General features: G+C 38.6%; 1 pseudogene; it reads right to left on the bottom strand.

Annotated features, from left to right (window-relative positions):
- Positions 1-2,884: 2,884 nt before the first annotated feature.
- The window catches only part of LOC116895937, a 142,293-nt pseudogene continuing 133,756 nt past the window's right edge, over positions 2,885-11,421 (bottom strand).

Here is an 11,421-nt window from a genome sequence, read left to right as displayed (position 1 = left end):
ATGATTGAGGGTGGTAAGGAATATGAAAATCCCAGGGGATATCTAGGGCCTTAGAAAGAATTTGAGAGATATGGGAGGTGAATTTGAGACGACTGTGTGAATGGAGAGAAGCTGCGACACTAAATCAGAATGATCTCACAGAGGAGGAGAACAGACACTGTTTGAGCCCTTTTGTTAGTTGTGGGAAAGGCCTCTACCACCCCAAGGAGGTTCCTACCAAGACCAGGAAGTACTTCGTATGTTTGACAGTGGGCACGTGGGTAAAATCAATTTGCCAGTCAGTTCCAGGAGGAGAACTTCTTGTCTGATGGGTAGGAAAAGGAGCATTATGATACCTAGAGTTGGAGTCTGATATCTGACAGATTTTCAAGAAGCAGTGATAGATTTTAAGAAACTTCCATCCTCAGGAGTAGGCTGTAGGTGGGTCTTAACAAGGTAAGATGACACTTGGCAGTTAGGGTGAAAGAGTTGGTGAGGAGAGGACAGAGTTTAGTGAGTGTCAGGGGGTGAAAGTGGGGCTGTGGCTTTCAGTGTAAGGATGTCCTGGGGAGGGTGAGACAAGTCTAGACACCTAAGGGCCATTAGCTCCCTTGTCAGATTCATTGTTTTCCTTGGAGACAATAGAGTCATCAGTCTGGTGGGATCTGCAGTGGACCATCCCAATAGCTGTAGGAGATGGGAGGCCTTTAGCATGGCCAAAATTTGGTTTGCACTAGTTACTGATACTCCTTTAGTTGTTAAGTAACCCTTGCTCCTTCCAGATAACAGTGTGGGAAAGGAGGATATGGAAAACATGTTTGGAGTCTATGTAGATGTTGAGGGATCATCCCTGTGCCAGTTGAAATGCACAAGTAAGGGCTATTTGTTCAACCTGTTGATTGGTGGTCTGAGCAGGGAGGGACTGCACCTCTACTACTTCAGTTTCTGACAGTATGGCATAGTCAGCTTTTCTGGCCTCTTCATGTAAAAAGGTGTTTCCATCGGTATAACAGGTATAGATAGCTGCAATGTGCCCTCCTGTATATGTGAAGGATGGGGTAATAATTCTTCTAAAGTTTCAGTGCAGGAGTGAGATAGGGAATGGTTAATATTTGGCAAGGAATAAGACTGGAAATACTGAGAGGCAGACATGATTAGAAGGTGAGTGTGGAGTCTTCTACTAGTGATACATGAAGAGAAAGAACCCTGGAGGGAGGTAGTATGTGTAAGCCTTTGTAAGATAGGAGGTGTGACAGTTTATGAGGAGAGAAGACAGTTATAGGCAACCCAAAGTTTAGATATTTTGAGTTCAGCAGTTTCTAAGGCACAGGTAGGAGGTGCCTATCCCTGGATGGTTAGATCTAGTTTTTTTTGACGGGTATGCTACAGGCACAAAAGAGGGTCCCAGTCGGTGACCTAGGACTCCAAGGGCAAATACTTCTTTTACAGTTACATAGAGGGAAAAAGGACAAGTCTGTTTATAAAAAGATATGAAGAGGGGGGATATGCCCTCTGGAGGTCTGAGGAAAGGGAGTACCTCAGTGGGTCCATGCTAATATATACATTTTTCCTGAGGGACCAGCCACACAAAGGTATAGTATAGAATAGAGTATATTCAGGGAATGGGGAGCGGAGTCTGCTTTCTATCTGAGAAAGTTCATTCACTGGAAAAGGAACATGTACCCTGACAAGGCCAGCTATCTACACCAGCAACTTCCCTTAAAGGAAGGACCAATGTTGAGTCAGGTGTCCCTGGCAGTGAAGGACTTGGAGGTTTAGCTGTGGCCTTGGATCAGGTGACTGGAGGAATGAAGGTAGGGATCAATTCAGGGTAAATGCAGTGTTCTGCAGCTGATACAGGAGGAGGGAGGGGGCTGCAGAAGTCAAGCAAGGTGGCTTTTGAATATCCATGTGAGAAAGAGAAACTCAGGTGGTGGCTTGGTGTTTTGGAGGTGTGGAAACAGGTCTACAGCGGAAAGAAGGCCATTGGTTTGCTGGATAGAGGGTTGTAATGTCATCTGGTAAGTGCCTCATAGCTAAGAGAAGTTGAGTGGGGATACAGGAGGAGCACAGAGAAGGCTTCAAGCAAAGGTACATGAATGCTTGAACATTAAGGACCTCCTTCCATTTACCAGACAGTATATATGAAGATGCCATAAGATTACAGAATCTAGTGTGCCATTAAGTGGCCATTTGGAATCATTGTCTAATGGGTACTGAGTCCAGACCTTATTGGAAAGGTGTATTAGTTTTGATGCCCTAAACTGCAGTGGTAATTTCAGAGATGTGAAATTTTCTGGGAGTTATCCCAAGGAGGATGCTGGAAGTATGTTCAGAGACATCGAATTACCCAGTGGAAAGCTACTGAATTATTTGTACTGGTGTCCCAGTGAGAAAAGTTCTGCAACAGCACTATGACAGGCCAGGTGTCTGAGTCATCACTTGGATTCCTGGAGACTATGTACTATGAGTCCAGAACCCACCAGAAAGCATCCCTACCCTGGCCTGATAATTTCTAATCGTTTACAAGAGCCCAGAGGGGGAAGGGAATGAGGAATGGCTTTTGAGGGAATCTTCACCCACTGGTGGAAGCCTTATCTTGGACCTTGGCTGTGGAGGACCAACACCCTACCCATAGAGGCTAGTGAGGCCCTATCTGGAAAATTAGGGATCCTCTTTTCCAACTGGAGGAAAAAAACCTACCAATCTGCCGGTGTCTATGCGAGGATTTCAGCAGTCTAATAGCAGGAAACGTGAAATCGTATGTTGGTGAGGGTTTGTATGAGTAAGTGACCCACTTGGCAAGAGCTGGCACCACGTGGTGGACCATGGTGGGCAGCGGCTCACACATAAATCTGTATGTGCCAGCTGCAGCAGCAATTCACATGCTGGAAGTCCTGAGTACTTAGCAGCCCGCAGGTGGTGGTGTCGAATGACGCAGTGGAGGCTTAGAAGTGAAGGCCCTTGTTGGCCACCACTCTGCAGGCACACAGTGGTGGGTGCATGGCGCCAGGTGGGGCACAGTCACAGGGAGATCTAGTTCCCAGAATGGGCCACCAATGTTGGGATGGAAATCGCCGCTCCAGTCCTGACAAACAACACCAGGCCAACACAGTCTCACATGGAAGAGGTTAATTGCAATGGCGGAGACAAGGAGTGGGTAAGAAAGGGAGAAGAGGGAGAGAGTAAAAGAGAAAGGGGGCAGGAAATGTCTGCCTTTTATTTGAAATGTGATGTAACTGCTCCCAGGTAAAAGTGGGAGCTGAGCCAAATGTATTCTGGGAATGTGTGGCCATTGGCATGGCAAGAGATGTACAGGTGACCTGATGATGTCACTGCTGGAGGTGAAAGCAGTTCTTGATACCAATAACTGGGGTGTGGGGGTGTTGGAAAGTGTTGCTCTGGAAGTCTGGAAACGATTGCTGAGGAAATCTGGAAACTGTTTCATTTCACTTTCCTCAGACCAGGCAGGGCAGCTTCTAATAACAGGGCAGTTTCTGACCAGCCTGGGTTTTTTTTTTTTTTTTGTTTTGTTTGTTTGTTTTTTTTTTTTGTTTTTTTTTTCAGAAACTGACTTGCCTGAATTTGCCCACTTCGTGGAAAGAGAAATTTAGTCCTAGTCTTCTGAACTGCAAATTTGAAGCTTCTCGTGGAGTCAGGGAAGCCTGTCTTAGTATTAATCTAACTCTAGTGAAGCACATCTAGTCTAATCTATTTTCACAAGCTCAGGATTTTAAATAGGATTTTTGATTGTCTTCTAAGTATAGACTTAAAAAATGGTTCTCCATGTGTTAAAATCTTCTTTGTCCAACTGTTATATCCAGCCCTCTAGAAAGTACATTAATCTGTTTAACTCCAAATCATTTGTGGGCCCTCAAATTTTTACTATGACTCAAAGGCATTAGTCTACTGGTATACTTAAAAAATTGGTAATGCTAACACATCTAAAACCTTTGTGTCTTTTTGAAAATTAAAAAAAATATTGTAATTTTCAGAGAATCCAGTTGGATCTACCTCTCACAGGTCAAATGAACTGTAGAAAAGAACTCCTGTCAACCAACAGCCTAAATTCTCCTGCTTACTGCCTATTCCAGATGGGCCAACTTCTTTTCCTCCTCCCCTCCCCCAGTTGCCAGGATCATGGGCCAAGGTGTTTCAAATGTACACCAAAGATAATTTTTTTAACCTAAACTCTCTAACTTCAACTTTTCTTTCTGGTCTATTTGTCCCAGCATATTTCAAATCAACTACAGACTGCTCAAGTAATTTACCAGTTTCAGACATTTCCTTAGAATCTATATCAGAATAGCTTCAAAGTGACTAACCCACGTAGTCTAGCCTCACAAACTGCATTTCCCCAGCCCCAGATAGCCCCGCAGAGCCTGGACAATGAGAGAAACAGCCCGTCCTCACAAGACTTGGCCAGCATACCAGAGTCCTCACTGACCCCAACACAATGTTGCCCAAAGTCATCAGGAAGTGGTCATGGATAGGACCATGTTAATCCTTGTCACTTACATGTAATCAACAAAAAGGAAGGAGTGTTAAGTTTCAAACCTGGGTTCAATGGCTGAGGTACATATTTAGCCCATCAATGTGAACCTGTCCACCAGTCCTCACTGCATCCCTCAGTTCCTACCTGATACAGGCTCCCCCTGGCTGGCATACCTTGGCCCTCACCTTAAATTTCTCTGATCCAGGGCCTGGGTTTCTTCTTCACCAGCTCATCTTCCCTCTGTAAACCAACCATTTTGGCTTACTGATCTCAGTCCCTTTTGTCTACTCCCATTTGGGTTTCCTGGCTGGCTGCTGCATCTGGTCTCCTCTTACATGTTTACCCTCCCCTCCCCACTCTCCTCATAGGACTCCTGTCCATTCTGGGCTCTCCCAAATGTCCTGGTCTCTAGGATGCTCTCCCACTTATCTGCAATATACGTTCTTCTCTACCATATCTAGGAGCAATCATTTTCCTTTCTTTTTTCTTTCCTATTTTTTTCTATTTGAATTTCAACCCAAGAGAAATGGTACCTCAAAGATGAGTTCAGTACATTTCTGTGAGGAAAGAATTATTACAGTTAATTATGAAACTGTAATAGGAAAATGTAATTTTCTGTCTTTATTATTCTTAAGTTTGGGTTTGCGTATGAGGCAAGCAAATATTTGGGCAGATACAGAATTTGTTAAACTAACAAGCAACTTGGATAGCCATCATTTCTCTCAAAGCAAACAGAGGGCATTGCTTTTATAGTCATCATTGACAAAGCCTTTGGGGAACAAGGCAGGGAATCATATTTTGGAAGTAAATTTTATAGGTTTCAGTGGGATCACAAAGATTTAAGATGCCTTTCCCTAGGTACTTTTAGTAAAACCTTAGTGAGTTTTGCAGCTTCACAATTCAACTAATAATATGACAGAACTCTACAGATCTATATTTTTCCTTGTGATTATATTTGTAAGTTAACAGGTAACAAACTATGCCAGAAATTAAGCCAAAAAGGCAACAAAATCCTTTCTGTCATTGTTAGACTACACTGAAAAGAAAATCTATAATTTTAACATAATTATGTCAATCTTTTATCTCTATGTTTTAAAAGGGTCTTTCACTAAGAAAGATTAAGCATCTTGAAATGGGAGTGTTAAGCATATTCTACAAACTATAAGCATATCAAATAAAATTAAATCAACAATGGCTAGTTTATTAATGCCTTATAAATATGAATATTTTATGTTTAAAATTATGTTAATATATCATGTAAATTCATTTTGATTGCATTTCAACTAAGAAATATTGTACAAAATCAGGATAGGCATGCATACATAAGAATGGAATCAGAAAATTGCAAATTAGAGTCCAGACAGTAGCTGAAAAGTTCTGCTTTTCAGTCAGGGAAGTAGGCAGACAGGGAAGCTTTGCCTCAAGAACAAAAGTTCTATTTGATTGGCTTGACGATTATTAGTGAGATGATACAAAAAATTTTCAATTATTTCTAACTTCCTAAAAGGTTTAATCTTCTTTGTTGTTGTTAATAGAAAATACCGGTTTTTCAGATATTCATTCTCCTTCAGAAATATCAATACCATGCTCCAAGGAAATTGGTGATTTGGGCTCAGTTAGCAAAATCATTTGCTACCCAGCCTAAGTTTGGTCCACAAATCAATATTGTGAAAGAAGAGAAGTAAGCCCATCAACTCGTCTTCTGATGTCTACACCAAAATAATGGGTGTAAAAATAAATAAATAAAAAGATATTGGGGAATTAATCATTCTTTCTTCATTTATTTATTCTTTTGTGCTTTTATTATGTGTGTCTCTTTCTGTGTGTGTGTGTGTGTGTGTGTATCTGTATTTGTGTGTGAATTTGTAACTGTGTACATAGATGTGGGGGAATATGTGCACATGGAGCACATATATACATTAGAGGACAATCCACCTTGTTTTAAGGCATGGTTCTCTTGTTTCTGTTGACCTGTGTGATTCAGGGGAGCTTAGCCAAGAGTTTTTAGGCGATTCCTTGAATTCCACATCACAATTCAGCACCGGAATGCAGGGATTATAAACACATGACTCTGTATCTGGTTTTTCTATAGTGTCCAGAATCTAATTCAGGCACTCATGGCAAGCACATTCATGCACTAACAAATCTCTCTAGCCTAGAAATCAAATACTCTTCATATGTGTGATTCGTATTATTTGAATAGGATCAGATTCTCATTGAAATATACAAGTTGGTTTCCTTTCAAGTGAATTTTTCAGTGATTTTTAACCGAATACATGTGTTTCTTCAGTTGATGGTGTTGTGGAAGCACTGTTCCATCATTTGCAGTTGCTTCAAGGAATATTCAAGAAAGAAAGGATCATTAATTTGGAATTGTTTTCACTTGAGGAAACTGAAGTGTTCAAAATAGTGTAGCAAATCTTAGAATAGCTGTCTAAAGCTAAATCATAACACTCAACATTAGCTTATTAGAAATGCAGAAAAACCATTATTGGAGAACCAAGATAAAAAGGAATATTTAGAAAATTGAGATTGAACTGAATGTAAAGGGAGTCTGATTTAAGAAAGACATTGCAGTGCAATAACGGCAGAAGTGACAGCTCCCTCTTGTCCTAATCTCTTGGTTTGATTGTGCCTCCTGTAAGCTCAGTGTTGTCTGTGTTTCATTTTGTATGTTCCTTAAATTATATTAAATTACATGAGCTCAAGAATAATTTGATCCCTTTGAAAAGTAGTTTATATTTGAATATTTGATTTCTGACATTTGCTGTTGCTTTCAACTAACTTCTTATATGAGACCTGATTAAGCAGAAATCGCTGTCAGTATTTTTCTTTCTATGAGGCAGATTAGGCAGTATCTTAACTTATCAGCCTAAAAACATAAAAAGACACAAGGATGATATTTTTATGGGACAGAATTGCATGTAAGTGACATTTAAGTTCTCACTGGTGAACTAATTATAAAATGGCTTATAAAGAGAGCAACAGAGAGAACTTAAAACAGAAACTGGTGGCCTCACCACTTTGCACGACAGCATTGCTGATATATGTCACTTATCTGGGATCACTGTGCATGCATTTCCAACCATTGCTATGTTATTTGGAAACACTGCAGAGACAAGAAGTCTCTGCTTCTCAACATGCCCCTAGAAGTGTCAACACACTTCTTAAACTATAGTTTAATTTAATTTCTGTTGTCTCTTGGCTACTGAAATGGGCCGGCCTTGCTCTCTTGGTTAGATTTTTATGCCTCCCATGTTTGATATATGGAATGATGTTTTTCCAGGAGAAATAGAAGTTCTTGTCAGAGCATATCTGCGAGGTTTTAAGCAATTGAACAGAGGAGCCTTTCTATCACTATGTAATCTTGAACTTGTAATCCTTACCAAAAATTGTTTCATCTGTAAACTATTTTTTGTGATGCCATTATAAAGTTATGACCATGTATCTAATGTGAACCTTCTGCTTGCATATTTTTAATATATAAAAACAGTAAACAGACTAAAGCAGGAACAGATACTATGGAGAAAATTTAGATTCAAATAATTTTTTCCATATGAAACAAAGTTTTCTGTAAAATATCTGAACATTTAAAAGTATCGTTTCTCAATATGCTGCATGTGTGAAACTCAAAGAAAATAAGGAGATAATTTATTCACAGTTTAGCCACTAAATTATCCTAAATGCATGCTAATTTTTGCATAATTAAGCTAGAAGGTCCAAATTGCAGGTTCTGGAGGACTCGGTTCCTGCTAAAGACCCACTATTTGACTCAGAGATAACACCTTATGGCTTAAGGTGTCCTCCATGAAGAGAAACCAGACATCTTTCCGGTGCCATTTTATATATATGTTGTTCCCTCGCAGGCCACACTTTCCAGGAGCACAACGGGAGTCATTAATTTTAAGTTTATGTAGTATAATAGTATATACATGTTCAGACCATAGGGACAATTTAAGGATGCCTTTATAAGAATATAATATCTATATTGAGAGTCATACCAGTATAACCTTATTCTATCTAGACAAGGTGTTGTTATCCAACAATGTAAATTTACACATAAATCAGAGTTAAATTTGGGATAATTGATGCCAGATCACTTTAGGGGCAAAGGGAAGCATGAGCCTCATTAGCAAACAGAACTTAATTTAGATTTATGCTGCAGCAGTTAATGTGTGAACCTCAATGTCACTACTTGAATGAACCTAAAAGGGAAATATTTAAACTAGGAATTTTTAGCACCTATTTCAGTGGGTAACCTTCTGACCATGCCTGTATATAATTTATTATAGATGAAAAGCTAAGTGAAGAAATATATTTTATTGGCATTACTGAAACCTGAAACAATGGATCTGAGTAAAATGTAACTGAATAGAGGAAACAAACCCCAAGAAACAAAGGGGCTTAAAATGAAAGATTATTAAAATATTTAATTTTCATAAAAGGTTTAGAGTAGCAACAGATGACTTGAAGAAGGTGCATGTTTGAGAAACACTACCTATAGTGAACTCCCATCATCCTTCTGGTTAGATAAAATTAATTACAATCAAAACATTAACTTCCTCATATCATCTTGAATTTCCAAGTGAGTTACTAGAAGTTTTAAAAATATGGGTTATTGTTATCACACACACACACACACACACACACACACACATATATATATATATATATATATTTCTGAATATAATCTCTTTAGTTCATATATTATTTTGTATTGAAGGTGTATGTTCATGAGTTTGGAATGAGGAAAGGGAAGATAGAAATTTTGTATATTTTTATATAATAGTAATTACATTATAATTTCAAGAATAATTTAAAAATATATGGGTTATGTCCTCATATAGAATCCAATTTAAGTGATTAATTTGCTGTGCTAATTTTATCCTTAAAAGTTGTTTCTCAATGAAAAGTCATCCACAACATCATTGTCATTTAAGGTTTTTCTATTCATAAATATCAAGGCAAGAATTATTTGTCCTGCATTACATTAGATACAAATCATTCTAAAATGTCTATCCAGGTTTACTGGAATCATTCCTTAAAAGGAGACAAGGTTGCACAGGTCAGTGAAAACACAGAGCCAATTGGAGTTTGCAACTCAGAATATCTCAATGAATATTTATACTCCAATATTTCCATTTTCTTTTTGAGTACCTAGATCAATATATTCTTTCCTTCATAATAAAAGATGAGAAAATATTAATCCAGGGCATTAAAGCACATATGTCAAATATATTATGTAGTACATGTGTATTATTATGTTATAGCTTGAGAAACACAATTTAGTAAATTAATTTTTTATGATCAAGTTAATTTTCTGTCACTTCCTGGTAAGATTATAAAACCTATGTGGAAGCCTACTACTCTAGAATCTTCTTCAGATATATCTATACATTTATTATTCTTTCAAAAGAGTTACTCTATAGTAAGGCAACTATGGTTCTACTAGACACGAGAGGTCAATAAATAAAAATTCTTGTGCCAAAAAACAGGCTACTTTTGGAGATGTTCCCCATATGATCCCATAAATCATCAAACATACAAGCTTTAACAATTTTTACCTTTTTAGTTTTTAATCTCCTCCCTTGTTCCCATACTCAAACCCCTCATGTCCCCTCAAAAAGAGCAGACATCTCAAGGATCTTAAGGATTTTTCTCAAATAAATATTGCCTAAGAAGCTGCAATAAAATCTGTCCCATATTCTCACATCAAGACTGGACAAAGCAACCCAGTAAAAGGAAAAGGGTCCCAAAGACAGCCAAAAGACTAAGAAACAGTCCTTGCTACCAGTGTTAGAAATACCACAAGACCATCAAGTTACACACACACACACACACACACACACACACGCACGCACGCACGCACACACATGCACGCACACACAATAAAACCATATATGCAGAAGACCTAGCTCTAATCTCTGTGAGTCCAGTTGACTCTCAGGCAGTTGACTGTGTGGGTTCTATTCTTGTGGAGTCTTTGACCCCTCTGAGTCCTCCAATCAATCCTTCTTGATTTTCTGTAGGACTCCCTAGTTGCACCTAATATTTGGCTGTTGGACTCTGTATCTGCCACTATCAGTTGTTTTATGAAGTGTCTCTGGTCAATCGGACAACAAGTATGCCTGGCTTCAGTCCCAGGACATCCTGCAGGTGTGAAAAACTATAGATCAGAGGCATTATAGTTGGGTTGGTGTCCTAATCCTTCTACTTGAGGTGTTTCCTGGTTACAAAGGATGGAACTTTCAAACTCCTAGTCCTCCATCACCAGAAGTCTTTGCTGTGTCACCCTCCTACTTGCCAAAGCCTTTCCATTGCACTAGGTTACTACCTAATACCCAATACTACCCCAAATTCTGGCAAACTATTGACAGCTAGAATCAAGAATGACTGATTCTATTCTCTTGGAGTTTTTGATAATTAGGTCGCATTTTGTATTGGCTTCTTGTATTGAGATAAACACTTCATGAAATGATTCATCTCAATATTTGAGAACAGCTACCTAAGAGAGTGCTCTCAATTCCACTGTAATTTCATAATAATGAGACTTCTCTAAAATGAGTGTCTGGCTCCTGGATTTTACCTGTACCATCTAAATTTTAAAACATTCAATATTTTACTTAAATTTATTTATCAATTTTATGTGTACATATGTGTGTATGTGCATGTTTTGTGCTTCTTATATACTCAATTAATATTTAATTTGTTCTCAGACTTCTGACGAGGTTGGAGACTAGTTATATTCTCATAAGCAAACTTATATTGGTTTTGATTGAAAGATAAGATAGACTCTTGAAAGTATGGCTCGTAGATGGTAATGCAAATGAAAATCAGAACATAATTCAGGGGGAGAAATATAAACTCTAAATTAGGATAGATGGTAGCATCCTTTATCTAAATTGACAATATGTTATTTTTTACCACTTACATAATTGTGAGGATTG

The sequence above is a fragment of the Rattus rattus genome, chromosome 3 (genome assembly GCF_011064425.1).
Source record: "Rattus rattus isolate New Zealand chromosome 3, Rrattus_CSIRO_v1, whole genome shotgun sequence".
In the NCBI taxonomy this organism is placed as follows: Eukaryota; Metazoa; Chordata; class Mammalia; order Rodentia; family Muridae; genus Rattus; species Rattus rattus.
Note: the sequence above shows the minus strand (reverse complement) of the source record. Positions and strands in the feature narration are given on the sequence as shown.